The following is a 25449-nucleotide window of genomic DNA, read 5'->3' on the forward strand; positions in this document are numbered from 1 at the left end:
TTTCTTCCTAGGTTTTGGCCTTTCTAGGGAGTTTTTCCTAGCCACCGTGCTTCTACACCTGCATTGCTTGCTGTTTGAGGTTTTAGGCTGGGTTTCTGTACAGCCCTTTGAGATATCAGCTGATGTACGAAGGGCTATATAAATACATTTGATTTGATTTGAAGATTGTGCAAAGTAGAAATAATAATAATGGGGTGCAAAGGAGCTAAATAAATACAGTAGGGAAAGAGGTAGTTGTTTGGGCTAAATAATAGATGGGCTATGTACAGGTGCAGTAATCTGTGAGCTGCTCTGACAGCTGTTGCTTAAAGCTAGTGAGGGAGATAAGTGTTTTCAGTTTGTCGTGTAGTAAGCTGTTAGTAGCCCATGTGCCTCACCCTAATAATTTGGTATATTTTTCCCTCTTAATTTCGCCTACAGTTCTGACAGTCCTGTACAGGGAGAACACTAAGACCGGCCCATGTTCTGAATTCTATCGCTGTACATTTAAAAAGTGCTGATCAAATAGTTATATTGACTATGTTCGTCCTAGTTCACTCATTAATGTCTTAATCGGAATTATGGATTGCCACTTATCCGCTTGTCGTCCCCATAGGCCATAGTTTTTACATCTCAATTGTAATTAGAAAACACATTTGTTTAATTGTTTAAGCAAGTCAGTCATATCAGCTATGTTTTTTTTAAAGGCAGTAAATGAGGCTGAATGAACTGTTTCACTGCCAGACAAGGGTCCGCTGAAAGCCGGGTGTAACGGTGGTAAGGTGATTCTGTTGTAAGGGACTGCTTTTAGGACATCTTTGTGTAGGCCCTAACAGTTTGTGGTGCATCATTTGCTACTTTTATAGTGCAAATAATGTATTGTTTATTGTGTTGTGTAGTGTCTTTGCTGGCATGCATACCCAATTTTTTCGGTTTGTTTGCCCCACCAAGATTCACATGCTAAAATCGCAACTGGTGTTTTACATTTTTATGGAATAGTGGTGTGTGGGGTTAGTTGGTGATGCCATTTTTTTCTTTTTGCCGTCCTTTTAATACAACATGTAACCATCACACACTTCCGCACAGTAGGTGGCGGCATGCACAAATAAATGTGGGAACGCCATTATACCAAAGAAGAAGACGAAACTCCGCCCGTCTTCTCTTTCAGTTCTTAAAAACTGAAACACCCCTATCAGTTGCCATTTTACTTTGGAAAAGGCTTGACTAGATTTGTACCTGTCAAAGCAATATTTGATGAGGAGGCGTGAGTGCAGTTCCCTTTAGTGTTTTGTAAAGAAAGTGTATCCTTGTTCAAATTTGATCGGAGTTATCGGCGCAAGGGAGCAGCGGTTTACACAAGAAGGTAACGTTGCACAAACTATTATATGGGGGGATATGATAGCAAGCCGTGATAGCATAGGTGTTTTAAAAGCTAACGTTAGCTGGCTTTAACGAACGTTACCAGCCGGTTTGTCAATACGGCATTATGTTCTCTTGTCCTCGAGTCAGGAATGTAATGCTTTTGGGGGGGGTCTGGCCTCAAACGTAACGGCTTTCTAGCTAGCTAACTTTAGCTACGTCGACTCGTGTTTCAAATGCCCTGCCTCTTCTCTGGCCAGCCGAACAATGCTACTAACCGGCTATCCACTTTGTTTGTAGCTAATGTTGATGACTTTCTTCCGCTGTTGGGAGTACTGACTAGCTAACTACTCAAATAATCGAATGAGCACAGGAGCATCTACTGATCTAACTAATGTGACTCAATTCAAGTATGTTTTCTCAATATATCGCAAAAAAATGTTTATAGGCTAGTGCGTAGTGGCAAGGCCGGCTCTACACTTTTTTTGATGCCCCTAATGTAACTAGCCGAGGTGGAACAAAACACAAGCATGATTTTTAACTTGTCTCCCATTTTTATGAAATGGTTGGTTGTGTAAAAATATTTTAGTGAAAGTGGTTAAATTGATAGGTATTGTGACACACACACACAACCTAAACACAATGTGCAGAATAATTCCAGGACACAATCTTCTGATTTTGGTAGCAGGTTAGAGTAGCACTTCTCTAAACCTTTTAATAGCCTTAGTCTCCTAACATGCTACGTCCATTTTCATAACTTGCTGCGAAAAAGTCACTTAGTACTTAGTACTTGGGTAGTTATCAACGTGGCGTAAAGTGTTTCCCGAATAATGCCTAGCTGGCGGGGGGATGGGACAACTCGTGTAGCCTAGGCAGTCTATAGTGGCCGCTAGATCTGCACTATTGTCTTGGCTTGAAGTGCATTCCCGGTAATACACGTGTGTCATGGGCGGCTCATACAGAAAGCATTCCCGTCCAGGCTGCAAAGGCCTGGCGTTTATGGGGAGCCGCTAGGGAGGACTGAATTTATGTACTGTCATAGTACTACAAATTCAGTGTATTTTCTCTTCAATAAAACACTATTTTCCACCAGAATTTTCAGACAATGTAGGAAGGTGCCTTAGACCACTGCACCTGAGTGCTTGAAGCATCACTACAGACACCCTGGTTTGAAACCAGGCTGTATCACAACCAGCCATGATTAGGAGTCCCATAGGGCGGCGCCCAGTGTTGTCCGGGTTTGGCCAGTGTAGGCCGTCATTATAAATAATAATTTGTTCTTAACTGGCTCCCCTAGGTAAATGAAAATCAGGCACAGGTGTGGGACAGCCTAAGTTGTCTAATGGTGATGGATTTTTTAAAATTAGGACCTGCAAATTAAAGGTGAACATCACCACAAGACACTGTTTCTTCCTGTCTCCCTACATAAGAGATGAGGGTGTTTCAGACATTATGCACTGTAGCTGTATTTTTGCTCTTTTGTGACAAGAGTAAAACCAATGATGCCATCTTTAATTGAGCTTGCGATCTGATCAAAAAAATTTATTGAGTCATGTTTTGTAGTAATTGTGGCCTTTGTGTTTCGCCGATGGCACGATCACGCAAGTTGATGTCATTCAGTAGAGCTATGGGACTTGTCTCAACAGGGTTCCTATCTGCCAGGACATTGCAGGATATCTAGGTTGATGCATTTTGTCGGGCTTTGTAAAGCCTTCACCACCAACATCCCTGGATGTTCACGGCTGAACTGCCGACGTTGTCTACCTGAGGGAGTTAACCGTCTGGTTCCTCCGTCGCGACGTTGCCTGTGCGCCCATCTGCGGCCTGCTAGCCATTAGCTGTCTTATCGGCTGCTATCTGAATAGATAATCCAACAATATTATTTATTTTTATTATTGTTATTTTTTTCTTCTTCTGGGCCTCTAGCTATATCTATAGTTTTTATTTTTGTTGTTGTGTGATTTGGATTGGTCCCCTCTACCACACGGAACCCCATTAATCTACTAACGGAGCGCAAGAGGTGGCTAATAACAGACGTCCATCCTATGCTAGCTTGCTATCGATGGCCTGGCTAGCTGTCTGGATCGCCGTGACCCCCAACCAACCTCTTCACTCTGGACCCTTTTGATCACTCGACTAAGCATGCCTCTCCTTAATGTCAATATGCCTTGTCCATTGCTGTTCTGGTCAGTCTTTATTGGCTTATTTCACTGTAGAGCCTCTAGTCCTGCTCACCATACCTTATCCAACCTATTAGTTCCACCACCCACACATGCAATGACATTTCCTGGTTTCAATGATGTTTCTAGAGAAAATATCTCTCTTCATCACTCAATACCTAGGTTTACCTCCACTGTATTCACATCCTACCATACCTTTGTCTGTACATTATACCTTGATGCTATTTTATCACCCCCAGAAACCTTCTTTTACTCTCTGTTCCAGACGTTCTAGACAACCAATTCTTATTGCTTTCAGCCGCACCCTTATTCTACTCCTCCTCTGTTCCTCTGGCGATGTAGAGGTGAATCCAGGCCCTACAGTGCCTTGCTCCACTCCATTCCCCAGGCGCTCTCTTTTGACGACTTCTGTAACCGTAATAGCCTTGGTTTCATGCATGTTAACATTAGAAGCCTCCTCCCTAAGTTTGTTCTATTCACTGCTTTAGCACACTCTGCCAACCCGGATGTTCTAGCTGTGTCTGAATCCTGGCTTAGGAAGACTACCAAAAATTCTGAAATGTTAATTCCAAACTACAACCTTTTCAGACAAGATAGAACTACCAAAGGGGGCGGTGTTGCAATCTACTGCAAAGATAGCTTGCAGAGTTCTGTCCTACTATCCAGGTCTGCACCCAAACAATTTGAACTTCTACTTTTAAAAATCCACCTCTCTAAAAACAAGTCTCTCACCGTTGCAGTCTGCTATAGACCACCCTCTGCCCCCAGTTGTGCTCTGGACACCATATGTGAACTGATTGCCCCCCATCTATCTTCAGAGCTCGTGCTGCTCCGCGACCTAAACTGGAACATGCTTAACACCCCAGCCATCCTACAATCTAAACTTGATGCCCCCAATCTCACACAAATTATCAATGAACCTACCAGGTACCTCCCCAAAGCCTTAAACATGGGCACCCTCATAGATATCATCCTAACCAACTTGCCCTCTAAATACACCTCTGCTGTCTTCAACCAAGATCTCAGCGATCACTGCCTCATTGCCTGCATCTGTAATGGGTCAGCGGTCAAACGACCCCCACTCATCACTGTAAAACGCTCCCTGAAACACTTCAGCGAGCAGGCCTTCCTAATCGACCTGGCCGGGGTAGAGGATGCCTGGATATGTTTTTTAGATGCCTTCCTAACCATCTTAAATAAACATGCCCCATTCAAGAAATTTAGAACCAGGAACAGATATAGCCATTGGTTCTCCCCAGACCTGACTGCCCTTAACCAACACATGCGTTCTGCATTAGCATCGAACAGCCCCCGTGATATGCAGCTGTTCGGGAAGCTAGAAACCATTATACATAGGCAGTTAGAAAAGCCAAGGCTAGCTCTTTCAAGCAGAAATTTGCTTCCTGCAACACTAACTCAAAAGTTCTGGGACACTGTAAAGTCCATGGAGAATAAGAACACCTCCTCCCAGCTGCCCACTGCACTGAAGATAGGAAACACTGTCACCACTGATAAATCCACCATAATTGAGAATGTCAATAAGCATTTTTCTACGGCTGGCCATGCTTTCCACCTGGCTACTCCTACCCCGGTCAACAGCACTGCACTCCCCACAGCAACTCGCCCAAGCCTTCCCCATTTCTCCTTCTCCCAAATCCTTTCAGCTGGTGTTCTGAAAGAGCTGCAAAATCTGGACCCCTACAAATCAGCCGGGCTAGACAATCTGGACCCTTTCTAAAATTATCTGCCGAAATTGTTGCCACCCCTATGACTAGCCTGTTCAATCTCTCTCTTTCGTGTCGTCTGAGATCCCCAAAGATTGGAAAGCAGCTGCGGTCATCCCCCTCTTCAAAGGGGGGGACACTTTTGACCCAAACTGCTACAGACTTATCTATCCTACCATGCCTTTCTAAGGTCTTCGAAAGCCAAGTCAACAAACAGATTACCGACCATTTCGAATCTCACCATACCTTCTCTGCTATGCAATCTGGTTTCAGAGCTGGTCATGGGTGCACCTCAGCCACACTCAAGGTCCTAAACGATATCTTAACCGCCATCGATAAGAAACATTACTGTGCAGCCGTGTTCATTGATCTGGCCAAGGCTTTCGACTCTGTCAATCACCACATCCTCATCGGCAGACTCGACAGCCTTGGTTTCTCAAATGATTGCCTCGCCTGGTTCACCAACTACTTCTCTGATAGAGTTCAGTGTGTCAAATCGGAGGGTCTGCTGTCCGGACCTCTGGCAGTCTCTATTGGGGTGCCACAGGGTTCAATTCTTGGACTGACTCTCTTCTCTGTATACATCAATGAGGTCGCTCTTGCTGCTGGTGAGTCTCTGATCCACCTCTACGCAGACAACACCATTCTGTATACTTCTGGCCCTTCTTTGGCCACTGTTAACAACCCTCCAGGCAAGCTTCAATGCCATACAACTCTCCTTCAGTGGCCTCCAATTGCTCTTAAATACAAGTACAACTAAATGCATGCTCTTCAACCGATCGCTACCTGCTCCTACCCGCCTGTCCAACATCACTACTCTGGACTGCTCTGATTTAGAATACGTGGACAACTACAAATACTTAGGTGTCTGGTTAGACTGTAAACTCTCCTTCCAGTCCCATGTCAAATATCTCCAATCCAAAGTTACATCTAGAATTGGCTTACTATTTCGAAACAAAGCATCCTTCTCTCATGCTGCCAAACATACCCTTGTAAAACTGACCATCCTACCAATCCTCGACTTTGGCGACGTCATTTACAAAATAGCCTCCAATACCCTACTCAACCAATTGGATGCAGTCTATCACAGTGCAATCCGTTTTGTCACCAAAGCCCCATATACTACCCACCATTGCGACCTGTATGCTCTCGTTGGCTGGCCCTCGCTTCAAACTCGTCGCCAAATCCACTGGCTCCATGTCATCTACAAGACCCTGCTAGGTAAAGTCCCCCCTCATCTCAGCTCGCTGGTCACCATAGCATCTCCCACCTGTAGCACACGCTCCAGCAGGTATATCTCTCTAGTCACCCCCAAAACCAATTATTTCTTTGGCCGCCTCTCCTTCCAGTTCTCTGCTGCCAATGACTGGAACGAACTACAAAAAGCACTAAAACTGGAAACACTTATCTCCCTCACTAGCTTTAAGCACCAACTGTCAGAGCAGCTCACAGATTACTGCACCTGTACATAGCCCACCTATATTTTAGCCCAAACTACCTCTTTCCCTACTGTATTTAATTTATTTATTTTGCTCCTTTGCACCCCATTATTTTTATTTCTACTTTGCACATTCTTCCATTGCAAATCTACCATTCCAGTGTTTTACTTGCTATATTGTATTTACTTTGCCACCATGGCCTTTTTTTGCCTTTACCTCACTTATCTCACCTCATTTGCTCACATCGTATATAGACTTGTTTATACTGTATTATTGACTCTATGTTTGTTTTGCTCCATGTGTAACTCTGTGTCGTTGTATGTGTTGAACTGCTTTGCTTTCTTGGCCAGGTCGCAATTGTAAATGAGAACTTGTTCTCAACTTGCCTACCTGGTTAAATAAAGTTGAGAGAAAATAAGTAAATAAAATGTTAACCTTTCTGGAGCCGGCATTCCACTAGCGACCCACCTCGACAACAGCTGGTGAAATTGCAGAGTGCCAAATTCAAAATAGAGAAATAGTCATAATATACATTCATAAAAAATACAAGTGTTATACATCGGCTTAAAGATGAGCTAGTTAATCCAGCCACTTTGTCAGATTTCAAAAGGGCTTTACGGCGAAAGCATACCATGCGATTAATTGAGGACCGCACCCCGCATAAAAAAGCATACAAACATTTTACAGCCAAGTATAGGAATTCCAAATGTCAGAAATGGCAATAAAATGAATTGCTTACCTTTGAAGGTCTTCATATGATTGCATTCACAAGAGTCCCAGCTCCACAATTCTTGTTCGATAAAGTCCCTCTTTTTATCCCGAAAACTCAGTTTTGTTGGCGCGTTTTGTTCGTAATCCACTGGCTCAAAAGCGGTCAAAACATGCAGATAAATGCATCCTAATAGTACCTGTAAAATTCGTCTCAACATGTCAAATGATGATTATAATTAATCCTCAAGTTATCAATTGAATCCTACAGATGAAGAACCATATGTGACAATTTTTCCATTTTAAGGTAATCAGTTATTTTTATATTATCAATTGTGTGTACCACATTAGGTGTTTTATAGTTGACAAATAATTCACCTACCCATATCTTCCAACAACTGATATGTTCTTGTTATTTAAAAAAATACTTTTTTTATTGCTGTTTTAGAATGTGGAAGAACAGTATCTCCAGTGATTTCAGTTTGTGGAAGAACAGTATATGTGACATTTTGCATGACTCTTGTAAGATGTCCTTTTTTAACACCTGATATGATGTTTTAAGTACTTTCAAGTACAGATGCCCTTCATGTAAATAACTTAAATGCAATATGTAGTTAATTTGTATGGAGGTTCATTTAAAGGTGGTCTATCAACTTTAGCACGGACTTTTCTCAAAAGTTAAGTCATGGAATCTTAGTCTCATTTAAAATGAAGTCCTCAATGTGAACATACCATAGAATAACTACAAAAATGGAAAACAATTAAATTAATTCAATCAAAACAAGCACAACTTGTAAATATGAAATGAATCAATGTGATGTGCCAATATGCAAGTCCCTATGGTCAATATTACGAAACGTTCAGAAAACCACTTCAATATGCAGCTTGCCACCTCAATGGACCCTCGGTGTGCAATCACCCTCATGCCAAACACACGTGTGCGGGATCTTTTCCAAGTTCCTGGATGCAAAAGTTAAAATTTGACAGCTGCCGCTGGTAGACATTGGAGTGGGTCAGATTAGGGGTGTACATCACCCCCTGTCGATCCACAGAAATGACATGGCTTTAGCCCACTGTGTCACTTTGAAGCTGTGTGTAGACCTTTTCGGCTTTTCGATGGTGCAACTCACTTTCAACTGCAATCTTCCTCTTCAGATGTTGCTGCTGACATCTTAGTGAAGAATGCGTCACATTTGCCACTGGTGTCACTCCTGGGTTGGCCGAAATTGATACTCTGCTGTTTGAAAATGACCCTATAAACCCATAATTTTGCAGATTATGTGGTATTCTTCTCTTTGTAGAGTCTGTACGTTCGCAACAAATTCAGATCAGGGCTGAGGTATTCTGTGTACATCCCCCTTCATCCGAGAGTAGTGTTTCTGGGTTCTTGGGAAAGATAGAATGTGCTCCTTGATGCCCTCTTTCACTGTAGCATGTATCCGATGTGGCCTGTAAGGAGACAACAAGGTGTTAAACTTGTATTCTCTCAATGGTCTAGGGACCTGCCTTAAAGTGCAACTGAGTCGCTATAACCGGGGTACAAATCCCGGTCACACCATTGTAGTTTGTGGCCGGGGGTCCTGTAGGGCAGCGGGAATTAGGCCAGTGCTGGCCGGTGGGAGTGGGAAGGTAATCGACACTCAGTCCTCAATGCTCACAGTTGGACAGCTTAGTTACCATTTTGTTTAAAAGTAATAAACATTTTTATATTTTTGTTTCAGAATTTGCTATTCATCCATTTGATACTCTATGTTAATGTTTAAAAGATTGTTTAGTGCACTGCTATAGTGAAAGCATCCAGGCTGGAATCCATAGCGCATGACCTATTGCTATGCTTCCATCTTCTAAAGGAGACCTAGACTCAGTAACCTGATCTGGAGACCCTGCAACCTCACCTGCCTCAGCTAACCTTTCCTGAATAACCTGACCAAAACAATTACATTTCAATTAGCAGGTTAATAAAAACTAGTACAGAGAATACAATATGTTTGTAATTGATATTCATATAGACATTAATTCATATTTTCACTTGCCTGAAGACTGCTGTTGGTTAGCTGGAACACAGACATGAAAGTGACCTTGCACACATTCAATCTCTAGCCTGCTTGCTGTACATGGTATTTGAAGGTTTGTTCGTTGTTTGTTCTCCTTTGTATCCTCAGGTTTACGTCTCTGTTTCACCTCATGCTGCAATAAAATTTGACAATGATGAATTTAGAATTTAATATACTGTAGCACATTCAGGATATTACTTGATCAGGACCTCCATCTTTCACACACTCCCAATCTATACACAGAATGAGTTTGTATTGCACCATTGTGTAACACAGCACTTTTGGAGTTAACGTTAATGTACGTATCATTACTGTCAAAGTTAAACTATGCAAGTGTTCAATATAGCTATTATAATAATAGGCGTTTTGTCTATTTCTAACCTGTTCTAAGCCGGAGAGAATCAACGCTTGTTGTTTCTCGTATGGGACAGCGTAGAAACTGTTGAACAGATGCAGCTTGCACTCATCAGTCAACTTTCCACAATCCTTTCTGCACGTCATGGAACACGCTCTTCCCTGCAGGATACAGTGTAACTAGCTAGTTACTGTAGCCATGTCGAATCGTCCGGTGGATGGAGAAAAAGTAGCTAGCTATGTTTCTTCTATAATCTAGCAATAACATTTGTAACGATAATGTATGAGTTAGTAGCCAACCAACATTAGCTTATCTTTTCTCTATAGTTACAAATTAGACAACCCAGAACATACATGTTAGTTACTGTACTCTATAGCTAGATAGCTTGATTGTTTGATATACGGTTCTTCCACATACCTCTTTTGGACAGCTTTTCCCATTTTCTTTCTTGACGCTTACGATTTGTATAGGGTTTTCCCACATCCCGTAAGAGGCAAAGGAAGATGTCTTTCCATTCTTTTAGTTTTGTTTTACGTTTCTTTCCCACATTTCTGCGATTTTCATCAGCAACAGAAAGGTTGTGCGCTTGTCCGTCCATTCTGAGTGGTGCACATATACGGTTATTCCACGGGAGCTTCTCTTTAAATTTGAAATGATTGTTAATTAGCGCGTGGAAAGCTTGATTCTACAGTCCAATGACAAAGGTCTCATTCTTTTTTCAGAACTAGACATTGTTTCAGGCTTAACTTCTTGAAACTCCCCATACCGGATCCGGGTTTATGACTAAAGCCTCAGGCTCATTAGCATAACGCAACGTTAACGATTTCTGAAAATCGCAAATTAAATGAAAATAATGCATCTGCTCTCAAGCTTAGCCTTTTCTTAACAACACTGTCATCTCAGATTTTCAAAATATGCTTTTGAACCATAGAAATTGACTAATTTGTGTAAGAGTATGCAAAGCTAGCATAGCATTTTGAGTAGCATGTAGCACGCAACATTTTCACAAAAACCAGAACCAAATAAATAAAATCATTTACCTTTGAAGAGCTTCTGATGTTTTCAATGAGGAGACTCTCAGTTACATACCAAATGCGCATTTTTTCCTGAAAGCGTCTGTGTGTAGGAGAAATCGTTCCGTTTTCTACATTGCGTCTGGCTACCGAAACGAACCGAAAATTCAGTCACCTACAACGTAAAACTTTTTCCAGATTAACTACATAATATCGACCGAAACATGGCAAACGTTGTTTGGAATCAATCCTCAAGGTGTTTTTTCACATATCTCTTCATTGATATGCAGTTCGTGGAAGCTTGCTGTCCTCTCTGTATCGCATGGAAAAATACTGGCAGGTGACTTTTGCGCACCAATTTCGGCGCAGGACACCGGGCGGACACCTGGTAAATATGGTCTCTTATGGTCAATCTTCCAATGATCTGCCCACAAATACGTCACAATGCTGCAGACACCTTGGGGAAACGACAAAGGGTTGACTCACTCCTCTCGCATTCACAGCCATATAAGGAGATAATGGAAAACAGAGCCTCAAAAATCCTGTTCATTTCCTGGATGCCGTCTCATCTTGGTTTTGCCTGAAGCTCACGTTCTAGGGCACGCACAGAAAATATCTTTGTATTTCTGGAGACGTCAGAGTGTTTTCTTTCGACTGGTAGCAATTATATGCATAGTCGAGCATCTTTTTGTGACAAAATATCTTGTTTAAAACGGGAACGTTTTTCATCCAAAAATGAAATAGCGCCCCCATAGATGTAAGAGGTTAAGTCTGATGTCTAATGGAAGCCATAGGACCTGCAATATGGGTCCTAACCCATTAGATACTCTATAGGCATTCAATTGAAACTATCCACATAACAAATCCCACTTCCTGGATGGATTTTACTCATGTTTTTGCCTGCCATTTCAGTTCTGTTATACTCAGACATTATTTTAAGTTTTGGAAACTTTTGAGTTTTCTATCCACATCTACCAATTATATGCATATGCAGCTTCTAGGCCTGAGTAACCGGCAGTGTACTTTGGGCACGCTCCTCATCCAGACGTCGAAATAGTGCCCTCAAGCCATAAGATGTTAAGTGTGACGCATCTGCTTGGCTTTCCCATTCACTACAAAATATGATGGTGAGGTGCCATCTTCTCCCACTGGGCTTCAAGATTTATTTTGGCTGATGTTCTGCAAATTTGTTGATCAATGAAACATTTGATCTCAATACAGTTTTCTGTTCTGAAAACTACTGTCTTTTATGAACAGGAGACTAAGTTTTGTCACTACTTGCCAAGGTTTCCAAAATGCAATTGTTTAGGAGTGCATGGGTGAATTGCTTCATTGCACACTTCAGAGTCGGGGGTCCCTAACAGAATGTGAGAAAGCGCAAACAGGATCTCGCTAGCTCTTGCTTGGCTCCGCTCCCTCCTTGCTTGTTCTGCCCACTATGACTAATTGTTTCCCTTTGGAAACAACAGGCAGTGGTTTACCTTGGGTTAGTTATAAACAGCTTTGACGTGAGCCATACTTCCCTGTTCCCGTCCTCTTAAGACATTATTTTCAAAATGGGGATTGACTAAGTTTGCAGGTTCACGGGAGCTATGTTACTGTCCAGTCTATTCGCAACTGCTAAATAATTAGCTACACTGGGTGTGTCGGATTCCTCTTTCCAAGAAGAACTGAACAACAATATATTATTTTACATAGGGACCTACAGCCCTATTTATTTGAGCCGGAATATACTGGTGAGGAAAAAGAATTGCGAGACCAGTAAGCAGCAGCGACAGCCTGGACCAGGAACTCCACATGGAGGGTGTGATGCAATTGCGGAGCCTCCAGATGCATGCGGAGGCCAAATCGAGCTCCGTACCGCTTCGCCGTGCGCCTCAGAGGGCTCTGTATATTTCAGCATAGACATAATTGGTTGATGGTAGGTGGGGGCGATACATCCTGTAGGAGACACTCACTTGACAACGGCTCTGCACTGCTCCATCAAGCGCAAGAAGTATTTTTTTTTTTATACCTTTATTTAACTAGGCAAGTCAGTTAACCTCTTGAAACTCTAGGGGCGCAATTTCATTTTTGGATGAAAAACGTTCCCGTTTTAAACAAGATATTTTTTTCACAAAAAGATGCTCGACTATGCATATAATTGACAGCTTTGGAAAGAAAACACAGAATTTTCCAGAACTGCAAAGATATTGTCTGTGGGTGCCCTAGAACGGGAGCTACAGGCAAAGCCAAGATGAAACGAGGAAACCAGCAGGATTGAAAGAGGAAACCAGCAGGATTTGAGGCTCCATTTTCCATTGTCTCCTTATATGGCTGTGAATGCGAGAGGAATGAGCCTGCCCTTTCTGTCGTTTCCCCAAGGTGTCTGCAGCATTGTGACGTATTTGTAGGCATATCATTGGAAGATTGACCATAAGAGACTACATTTTCCAGGTGTACGCCCGGTGTCCTCCGTCGAAATTGGTGCGTCTTTTTCAGCTGCTGGTATTTTTCCATGTGATTCTGAGGGGAAAGCAGGCTTCCACGAACTGCATATCAATGAAGAGATATGTGAAAAAACACCTTGAGGATTGATTCTAAACAACGTTTGCCATGTTTCGGTCGATATTATGGAGTTAATTCGGAAAAAGTTTGACGTTTTGGTGACTGAATTTTCGGTTCGTTTCGGTAGCCAAATGTGATGTACAAAACGGAGCGATTTCTCCTACACAAAGATTCTTTCAGGAAAAACTGAACATTTGCTATGTAACTGAGTCTCCTCTTTGAAAACATCCGAAGCTCTTCAAAGGTAAATTATTTTATTTATTTGGTTATCTGGTTTTTGTGAAAATGTTGCGTGCTAAATGCTACTCAAAATGCTAAGCTAGCTTGCAATACTCTTACACAAATTAGTGATTTGCTATGGTTCAAAAGCATATTTTACATTACATATACATTTAAGTCATTTAGCAGACGCTCTTATCCAGAGCGACTTACAAATTGGTGAATTCACCTTCTGACATCCAGTGGAACAGCCACTTTACAATAGTGCATCTAAATCATTTAAGGGGGGGTGAGAAGGATTACTTTATCCTATCCTAGGTATTCCTTGAGGTGGGGTTTCAGGTGTCTCCGGAAGGTGGTGATTGACTCCGCTGTCCTGGCGTCGTGAGGGAGTTTGTTCCACCATTGGGGGGCCAGAGCAGCGAACAGTTTTGACTGGGCTGAGCGGGAACTGTACTTCCTCAATGGTAGGGAGGCGAGCAGGCCAGAGGTGGATGAACGCAGTGCCCTTGTTTGGGTGTAGGGCCTGATCAGAGCCTGGAGGTACTGCGGTGCCGCTCCGTAGGCAAGCACCATGGTCTTGTAGCGGATGCGAGCTTCAACTGGAAGCCAGTGGAGAGAGCGGAGGAGCGGGGTGACGTGAGAGAACTTGGGAAGGTTGAACACCATGAACACCACCTGGATGAGTTGTAGGGGTTTAATGGCACAGGCATTGAAAATCTGAGATGAGTGTAAAAATGATATATATAAATAAAATTACTACAACAATACTGAATGGTTATTAACTTAAAATAATACATCAATTGTCAATTTGGCCTTAAATAATGAAACATATTCAATTTTGGTTTAAATAATGCAAAAGCAGTGTTGGAGAAGAAAGTAAAAGTGCAATATGTGCCATGTAGGAAAGCTAACAGTAAGTTCCTTGCTCAGAACATTAGAACATATGAAAGCTGGTGGTTCCTTTTAACATGAGTCTTCCAATATTCCCTTGTTGGAATTATTATAGGACGATTTCTCTCTACCATTTGTATTTCATATACCTTTGACTATTGGATGTTCAGTGTAACAGTATGGCTTCCGCCCCTCTCCTCACCGCTACCTGGGCTCGAACCAGGGACACATCTACAACAGCCACCATCGAAGCAGCATTACCCATGCAGATTAAGGGGAATAACTACAAGTCTCAGAGCAGCGAGTGACGTTTGAAACTCGATTAGCACGAACCCCACTAACTAGCTAGCCATTTCACATCAGTTACACCAGCCTGATCTCGGGAGTTGATGGGCTTGAAGTCATAAACAGCGCAATGCTTGTAGCACAGCAAAGGGCTGCTGGCAAAACGCACGAAAGTGCTGTTTGAATGAATGCTTACGAGCCTGCTGGTGTCTACTGTTAAGTTTTGTTTTAGGTATCCCAATATTTCTGTTATTACGGGGCTATCACTCAGTCGAGTGCGCATGCGCAGGAAGTCTGGTTGATGGACCTAGCCTGTAGTGTAATGGTGACTTTTTGAGGGTGTTCATACGGTATAGTAAACTTTGTGGAAATGATACAACGACAGGGTTTGAGTTAACATCTACCACCACTCAGTCAGACTGCTCTATCAAGTCAGACTTAGTTATAACATAACACACAAATACGAGCATTGGGTCATTAATATGGCCGAATCCGGAAACATCTCAAACAAGACGTTTATTCTTTCTGTGAAATAAGGAACCGTTCCGTATTTTATCTAACAGGTGGCATCAATGAATCTAAATATTCCTGTTACATTGCACAACCTTCAGTGATATGTCATAATTACGTAAAATTCTGTTGCATATACCCTGACTCTGCGTGCAATGAACGCAATAGGAGTGACACAATTTGACCTGGTTAATATTGCCTGCTAACCTGGATTTCTTTTAGCTAAATATGCAGGTTTACAAATATATACTTCTGTGTATTGATTTTAAGAAAGGCATTGAGGTTTATGGTTAGGTACACATTGGAGCAAGGACAGTGCTTTTTCGTGAATGCGCACCTCATGGATTATATGCAAAGCAGGACACGCTAGAAAACTACACATGGTTTATATTACTAGTTTAACTAGTGATTATGATTGTTTTTTTATAAGATATGTTTAATGCTAGTTAGCCACTTACCTTGGCTTACTGCATTCGTGTAACAAGCAGGCTCCTCGTGGAGTGCAATGAGAGGCGGGTGGTTAGAGCATTGGACTAGTTAACGAAGTTTGCAAGATTGAATCCCTGACCTGTTAAGGTAAAAATCTGTCGTTCTGCCCCTGAACAAGGCAGTTAACCCACCGTTCCTAGGATGTCATTGAAAATAAGAATGTGTTAACTGACTTACCTAGTTAAATGTTTGTGTAAAAAATAAAGCATTGACAAATCGCTGTCCAAAAATACCGATTTCCGATTATGAAAACTTGAAATCGGCCCTAATTAATCGTCCGACCTCTACGTTAAACAGATCCATATATTTTGTTTTTCTACTGTTGAATTTGTCATGCGCTGGGGGTCGCAGGACTGTCACGTAAATAGCAGCCATACATTGTCACTGATCAGGGTTTCTGTTAGGAAAATGTGGCATCAGACAACGTGACCGGGAAGATTTAAATTTACTTTCCATTTGAGAACTTTCAGACACATATGCTTTGGGGAATAACACATTTGGGCATCCACCGACACTGCGCAGAATGACAAATCGCCTTTAAATTATGGTAATGCATCTTAACTCCTTAAGGCTAAAATCCTGCTAACGGGATTGATATGACAACAGCCAGTGAAAGTGCAGGGCGCCAAATTCAAACAGCAATCTCATAATTTATAATTCCTCAAACATACAAGTATTTTACACCATAAAACCTCTCTGGGCAACCCGACGCGCTAGCGTCCCACCTTGCCAACAATAAATGCAAATGCGCTACGCCAAATGCTAATAGCACTCGTTAAAACTCAAACGTTCATTAAAACACACATGCAGGGTACTCAATTCAAGCTACACTCGTTGTGAATCTAGCCAACAAGTCAGATTTTTAAAATGCTCTTTGGCGAAAGCATGAGAAGCTATTATCTGATACCATGCAACACCCCGAAATACCTGAAGGGGACGTAAACAAAAGAATTAGCGTAGCCGGCGCTACACAACGCAGAAATAAAATATAAAACATTCATTACCTTTGAGCTTCTTTGTTGGCACTCCTATATGTCCCATAAACATCACAATTGGGTGTTTTTTTCCCGATTTAAATCGGTCCTCGTATACCCAAAATGTCCATTTATGATGACTGTGTGATCCAGGAAAAACACTGTTTATAAACGCAACGTTATTTTTTTAAATTAAAAAAGTTGCCTATAAACTGACAACACTTCAAACGACTTCTGTAATCCAACTTTAGGTATTAGTAAACGTTAAACGATCAAATTGATCACGGAGCTATCTGTATTCAATAGCAATAAGTTTGGAAAACGTAGTCCACTTTCGCCCTTCCATTTCTTCCTGCTGTTTACCCGACGAAAGGCTGTGCCTATTACTCATATGACCAAGGATTTAGCTGCATAGAAATCACAACACTGGCGACATCGCGTGGAAGCTGTAGGAACTTTAAGCCCATCGTTATCTATTATACCTTGCAATAGACAATACAGAGACTGGCGGATTGATTTTTTTCTTCGTCGATTTTGTGATCAGGTTTCCTTGCGATTTTGACCACAACTCGTTCTGTTATAGTCACAGACATCATTTTAACCAGTTTTAGAAACTTCGGAGTGTTTTCTATCCACACATACTAATCATATGCATATAACTATATTCCTGGCATGACTAGCAGGACGTTGAAATGTTGCGCGATTTTTAACAAAAAGCTGCGAAAATTCACATTCCGTTATGCGAACACATTCCGTTATAGAACAACCCTCTGTATAAAACCATCTTTCTGACCAACTGATGTCTAACATGTCATCCCCTCTACGTGACAAATATCCCAATAACAATGCCTCCATTAGGGCTGTGCGATTGATTTTTTTTTTTTTTTTTTTTTTTGATTTAAAAAAATATATATGTATATTAAAAAAAAAAAAAAATCCATACCATCCTTCTCGCCTCCTGGGATTTACGGTCTTCCAGTGTTTAATTGCTATATTTTCATTACTTTGCCACCATGGCCTATTTATTTCCTTAACCTACCTCATTTGCACTCACTGTATAGACTTTTTGTTTTCTTTTGTTCTACTGTATTATTGACTGTTTTGTTTATTCCATGTGTAACTCTGTTATGTGTCAAATTGCTACGCTTTATCTTGACCAGGTCGCAAATGAGAACTAGTTCTCAACTAGCCTACCTGGTTAAATAAAGGTGAAGTAAATAAATAAAAATGTAATGGTATTACCGGCTTAGTGCTCAAGGGGGTGCTAAAAACAGCCAAATACCATTGAGCCTCTTATCAGAATGCTAATAAAATTAGCACAATGTTGAATTTCCATGGAGGCTGTTAGCATATTTAGCTAGCGAACACAAAGACATGCTATCCAGCTGTTATTTGTGTGTTGTGGGAGCTACTGTATTGTTGAGCTTGTACATTTTACAAGCGAATGTGAAGGAGATTTAAAAATGAAAGTTTATGCATGCTTGTCTGAAGGAAGAACAGTTCTGGCTCTGAAGCTGCATGTGTACACGGTGTCTGGAGTCGCAACGGCCCTGCCTGCTCTGCTTGGTGCAGAACTCAAGAATATCAAATGTGGCAGGTGTACAGAACTCATCGAAAGGGCTTTGACTTCTCAAACACGGCAGAACAGTTACAAAATATGATTCCCAGTCTCCTTATTAATTTAAAAAGTCCGATAATGCGACCACTAACTCGCTAGTTGAAGCATAATTTTTTTTTATGCATGAAAAAAGAGCGCATCAGGAACCCAAAGCTGTATTGAGATTGAATTAAAAGAATGTCAGCCAAGTTTAATTAAATCATTATCTCCCACTTCTTGCCACTGGACTTCCGCTCATCACATTTGGTGGTGAGTGGAAGTTCTAAACGGATGATTCAGATTTGTACTCCCTGTGACGTGTCTGGGTTTCCCCTTTTTGTCTGTGGTACTTTGAATCAAGTGTTAGCCTACATAATCAGCAACCTGAAATGTCCCATATTAAAGTTTTTGAATGTCAATGATTTACAGAAGTTTTAGTACGAAGTCACTGCACATTTTCTAATTGATTGTTTTTTACTTTTCTTTCCCACAGAGCTCATTTCAGACGTGAGTATTGCCAATGCTAACAGATGGTATATGCCATGAATTGTAAGGAAGCTGCAGAGAAGGTTGTCTTGTCATGGTCGCGATTCACCTCAGCTGGCCAAACTACTCTACTGGAGACCCTGAAGGCATTCAGTCCTATGTCAGATGACCTTTTTGACAGTGAAAAGGAACTGGCCACTTTTATTGAGGGACTCAAAGATGAAGGTCACAAGCCTACTGTACTTAAAAGTAAGGATGTCTATGGTTACAGGTCTTGTACTTCAGTACTCAGGCCTTTAGTAAAGACGCAGAGTACTCTGGACATTGCTACCTCAAAAGTTAAAAAGACTGGCAAAAAGAAGAGTCGAAAACCTCTGGACAAGAACACTGAAATCAACTATGCTTTGTTAAGTGCAGCAGCGAAAGTCGTCCTGAAGAATCAACCCAAGATTCTTTTGACAAATCTGTCAAAGGAGTCTCTCAAACAGACGGTCCTCTCAAAACCGCCGGACTTGGCTGTTGGCCCTGTCCAGATGCAGTCATACATAAGACTGACAAACATAATTGGACCCTCTACAGGCCACACAGCAAGACTGCAGTTCCACACAGGTGTGGTCAGAAGAGGTAACGGTACCCAACTCTCATCGGCCACCATCTCTAACAGGGATACAAGCACTGCATTTGGAAGGTACCGGAAACTCCGAAAAATCAGTCACTTTGAGGAGAGTGAACTTTGTGCCTTGCCCAGTCAATATCATTGGAGTCCCTGTTCCTGCCATGCTGCACAACGACCGGTTTTTGAAGGAATGCAACAGAGTGCCTTGCTGGAGGGACCAGAAAATGAGAAGGACTGATGAGGCTGAGGACAAACTCTGAAGAGGCCCAGAAATGGGGTCTGGCTGGTCAAAGAGCAGGAAGAACTCTGACTGAGCCAGAGCAACCGGAGGTTCGAGGTGAAGGTTGACTCAATCATAGACAAGGTGAGGTAAGCCCAGAAGATCCTTCGAGGTCACCGGTCAGAGATTCGACCACTTATTGCCTACCCAATGTGAACGGCCGTCAAGAGTCTTAGTCCTTTTGTCCTCCATGTACATGTTTAAACAGTTTCAGTCACATCTCAAATCGAGACGGTGCTTTGTCTTGGCTGTGCTCAGTTTGGGAGGATTGGTATTGTTTGGGATACTTTTCTGAGATTGGGGAAAAAAATATTTATGTTTAATATATGTTTACATAAGAGGATGCTGGTGTACTACCTAAACATCCAAAAATCTGGTTTGTTTTGTCTAACACTGCACATAGTATAGGCCACCCCTTGACTGATAAGGGAAGGAATGGATAAGTGGTGAGTTGAACCTACAGTGTGTATATATATTTTTTCTTTTGAACCATTATGAAATGTAATTTTCTTCTGTTTTATAAATGATACACACATCTTTGACAATGAAGTCATGTATAACTATGCAGCATTCACTTGCTAGAATATTACAGCTATTTTATATACATTTCTAGTCATGTCATTACTGTATTTTGGATAATATGGTCCATTCAAATGGTGTGATTTTTATTTTCATGTGTTATGAAGGTAGTTTTCTTTTTGGATGTACTAAGTTAAGAGCTCCTATACATCTGTTAAAGGATGCATATGGAACAGTGCAAACAACCAGTGTAGCCTATTCACAACCAATACTGCCCTATCAAGCAAAAAAGGCAGTAACTGGTCAAATGAGCTATGTTTTATTTATTTTTTCTTCATGAAATACATGTGGACAAGTATCCTGCCTCTTGTGTTTTGGAGAAAGTGAGGGTCATGTTAGCAGTTACTGTGAAACAAGGTAAATAAAAGCCATCTTTCTCAGTTCTACACTATGAGCAGTTAGTGCCTTTCTTGCTTTGTAGGGCAGAATAGTAATCTTATTTCTCCTAATAAAAAAAGCTTTTTTTTTTTTTTTTTTTTTTAAATGTGCATTTGCATAGACATTAAAAAACATTTGGTTTCCTGCCAATTACGCGTGCCAGCACTTGGGGAACCACTCGATAAACTTGTGGCGTAGGACTCGATGCGTAGCACTGCAAACAGTGCAGCATTTTAGAGCTATCCTATGGAGAGGAAAAAAAATGCAACAATGTTCTGACACTAGCGCAGTAATCAAATTACATGTCACAATGTTTTGGTTAATTTACAGATGTCGATAGTAATGACAGGGTGATTTGCATAATATAGACTTTGCTGAAATGTGTTGCTCATAACAGCTGTAATATAACAGTAATTTTGTAATAAAATATGAGACGCTGGGATGAATTGATCAGGGGTATGTTCATTAAAACAAATAACCCGATTGTTGTCCAAATCAATGCCCATACGTCCAAAAGGCTACTGACTGGGAGTGTAGTCATAAGGTCTGAATGCTAACTGCCACAATCTCATATTAGAAAACATGCCATGGTCTCTGCATATAACTCCTAACGAGCCTATTATTCAAGCCATTATTGAGGGTACAGAACAGCACACGAATAAGGCAGCAAGAGAGGGGGAAGTTAGCAGCCCATGGGACCACCAGGTGAATAGGCGCATGCATTTTCCACCTCTCAAAACCCTGCTAACAACAAATGTTCCCACAACTTCAGAGGAAGTTCCCTTAAGAGTCTACCGTTTTCATAGGAATGTTCCAGTGAAGTGCAAGGACTGTTTCCAAGAGACCATTCCGTTAATGTCAAACACAACTTACCCAGAACGTGGTTACCGTGTTCACTGAATATTCAATGTTCTAGATACGTTTTGTAAGGGTTGGGAGAATATTCCAATGTCCCACCAAACATACACAGAACATGGCAAACTCTAAAATATGAATGTTCTAGACACGTTTTATTGTAACATTGCCAGAACATTTGTGTCAGTTGTCCGGAAGTCGCCTGATCCCAAAGAAACATTCTCCAAAACATTTGTTTCATCATTACACGTCACCCCATGTTACTGTGGCCGAGCCCATCAAGATTCTGATATTTGAACCACCAACTCCAAACCTCTTGGTTCACGGCATTCCTATCGTCCTGCTACACCACCATGTCTGTCAGTTGTGTTAATCTGACTGTTCTCTGATTTGATTACTTATTTTAGGGATTTTTGTGTAGTTGTCTAATGTTGGTGGGGCATATGACCCTGTTTTTAATGTTTTTCTTGAGTAATTTTAACAGAGCTGAGATTTACTTAAGTGCATTCACCCTATTATTTACACCTAGACTGTTTCACATGTACACAAGTGCCGAGGGTTTGGGTTTGCTTGTGGACAGGGCCTTACTATACTGGCCCAATAAGCACATGTCCTAGGGATATCCCTTATTGGAGAGTGGTTAGTGTGTTTGTCATTGGTGCTGGTGGCATGGGTTAGAGACCCACACTACTCTCTCATTCTTAGGAATATATGTTAATGTAATTATTTGACCTTACTGATCTAATTAAAATCAGTTTCTCATTGAAAGATGTGAATCTGTAGGATTACCTCTTGAGCACATATTATCAGTATTTATTAATTCTTTATAGCTGAGCATCTCTCCAATGTTTTCTTGAAATGCACTTTGAAGTAAATTTCAGCTCGAACTCAGGAATGGCTAACCCAGGAGATCCCTTCAATCTCCATAGAGTTAGGTAAATCTGCTTTTAGTTTTTTTTGCACCTCGTGATCTCAAAGTTTTCATAAATTTGGATTTGGTGCCTCCAGCGCACCGCTGTCACTCAATCCAAGTGTCTGGGTTTTCGCTCCTTCCTTGTACTTGATGTATTAAGGTCTCTAATTAGTAAGGAACTAATTAGAGACCCACACCTGGTTGTCTAGTGCTTAATTGCAAGGAAAAACCTGCAGACACTAAAGCCTCCATGGATTAAAATATGCCTATTAGCAAACGTTTTAATCCAAAGCGATTTAGTCTTGCGTGAATGTATTTTGCATACAGGTGGTCCTGGGAATCAAACCCTCAATCCTGGCATTGCAAGTGCAATGGTGTACCAATTGAGCTACAGAGGACTATGAGTTTGACACCCCTGCTCTAGGGCAATTCAGGTGGATGTTAGAGGGACTTTTTACTGAATGTTTGTTTTATATGGATGTGCTTTGCTTTTCGTGTTTTATTTGTGTGTGTGTACAGTGTATTCAGACCCTTTAACTTTTTCCACATTTTGTTAATTTTCAGACTTATTCTAAAATGGATTAGTGTTTTTCCTCAATCTACACGGTACCCCATAATGACAGCCAAAAATATATTTTTTTTTGTGTGCACATTTTATTAAAAATATGACATTTACATAAGTACCCAGTTCTTACCTTTTTGGAAGTTGTTACATCCTCAAGTCGTCTTGGGTATGACGCTGCAAGCTTGGTACACCTCAATTTGGTGAGTTTTCCCATTTTTCTTATCAGATCCTCAAGCTCTGTCAGGTTGGAAGGGAAGCGTCGCTACACAGCTATTTTCAGGTCTCCAGATATATAAGATTGGTTTCAAGTCCGGGCTCTGGCTGGACCACTTGAGGACATTGAGACTTGTCCCAAAGCCAATCCTGCGTTGTCTTGGCTGTGTGCTTAGGGTCGTTGTCCTGTTGGAAGGTGAACTTTCGCCCCAGTCTGAGGTCTTGAGCACTCTGGCGCAGGTTATCTCTGTATTCTCTATTAATCTTTCCCTCAATCTCCCAGTCCCTGCCACTTAAAAACATCCCCACAGCATGATGCTGCCACCACCATGCTTCACCATAGGGATGGTGCCATGTTTCCTTCAGAAGTGACGCTTTAGCATTCAGGCCAAAGAGTTTCATCAGACCAGAAAATATTGTTTCTAGTGGTCCGAGAGTCCTTTTACGTGCCTTTTGCAAACTCCAAGTGGGCTTTCATGTGCTTTTTACTGAGTGGCTGACCACTCTACCATAAAGGCCTGATTGGTGGAGTGCTGCAGAGATTGTTGTCCTTCTGGAAGGTTCTATCTCCACAGAGGTGTTCTGTCAGAGTGACCATTGGGATCTTAGTCACCTCCCTGACCAAGGCCCTTGTCCCAGATTGCTCAGTTTGGCCGGGCAGCCAGTACTAGGAGGAATCTTGGTGGTTCCAAACTTATTCCATATGAGAATGATGGAGGCCATGGTTCTTGGAGACCTTCAATGCTGCAGAAATGTTTTGGTACCCTTCCTCAGATCTGTGCCTCGACACAATCCTGTCTCGGAGCTCTATGGACAATTCCTTTGATCTCATGGCTTGGTTTTTGCTCTGACATGCACTCAACTGTGGGACCTTACAGAGACAGGTGTGCCTTTCCAAATCATATCCAATCAATTGAATTTACCACAAGGGCTTCCTGAGTGACACAGTGGTCTACGGCACTGCATCGCAGTGCTAGAGGCTTCACTAGAGATCTGCGTTCGATCCCGGGCTGTGCTGCAGCCGGCTGCAACCAGGAAACCCATGATGCGGCACACAATTGGCTCAGCTTCGTCTAGGTTTGGGGAGGGTTTGGTCCGCTGGGATATCCTTGTCCCATCGCACTCTAGCGACTTCTTGTGGCGGCCGGGCGCATGCACGCTGACTTCGGTCACCGGCTGTACGGTGTTTCTTCCGACACATTGGTGCAGCTGGCTTCTGGGTTAAGCGAGCATGTGTCGAGAAGCAGTGTGGCTTGGCGCAGTTGTTTCGGACGCATGGCTCTCGACCTTCGCCTCTCCCGAGTCCCATCGCTTCTGTACGGACAAGACTGTAACTATCAATTTGGATATCACGAAATTGGGGAGAAAAGGGGTGAAGTACCAACAGTCAAAAGAAATTATATATAAATGCATTTACCAACAGGGATTCCAATCAAGTTGTTGAAACATCTCGAGGATGATCAATGGAAACATGATGCACCTGAGCTCAATTTCAAATCTCATAGCAAATGGTCTGAATAGTTATGTAAATGAGGTATTTCTGTTTTTAATTTTTAATACATTAGCAAGCATTTCTAAAAAACAGTTTTTTTGCTTTGTTATTATGGGGTATTGTGTTGATTGAGGGGGATAAAAAAAACCTGTTTCTAGAATAAAGCTGTAACAAAATGTGGGAAAATTCAAGGGGTCTGAGTACTTTCCGAATGCGCTGTACATCTATGTCTATAGTATAATTGTTTATTGATATTTGACAGGTCATTGTAAATAAGAATTTGTTCTTAATTGTTTTACCTGTATAAATAAAGGTGAAATAAATGTAAACTCAAACTTTTTATGATAGTGATTCAAGATTAACATTAAAACAGGCTGAAATACCCCACCAACATTAGACCACTATACAGAAAGCCCTAAAATTGCGTCATCAGCGAGAGTGCAGAGCAAGCTTCAAACAGGATGCACACCCCACGGAGCACACGGTAAGATCAGTGAAATATATTTTTTTGATGTTAAGGTTATAAAATTGTCAGAAATAATGCATTGTGACGTAAATGTGCATACTATGTACTGGTGCATAAAAATAAAGTTTCCCATATTAGGTTTAAATTTTGTAATTGTCTTTTTTTTATCTCACTTTACCAACCATAGCTAGCTGAAATAAGACAGCATGGAGTAGCTAAAGTGGGGCTGTCTTTTTTTCATTTAACCTTTTAAGGCTAGTCAATTAAAGAACAATTTCTT

General features: G+C 41.5%; 1 pseudogene; it reads left to right on the forward strand.

Moving 5' to 3' along the window:
* Window positions 1-1149: 1149 nt before the first annotated feature.
* Window positions 1150-25314, forward strand: LOC135504688 (uncharacterized; annotated as a pseudogene).
* Window positions 25315-25449: the final 135 nt, after the last annotated feature.

This window comes from Oncorhynchus masou, chromosome 18 (genome assembly GCF_036934945.1).
Source record: "Oncorhynchus masou masou isolate Uvic2021 chromosome 18, UVic_Omas_1.1, whole genome shotgun sequence".
NCBI classification, from domain to species: Eukaryota; Metazoa; Chordata; class Actinopteri; order Salmoniformes; family Salmonidae; genus Oncorhynchus; species Oncorhynchus masou.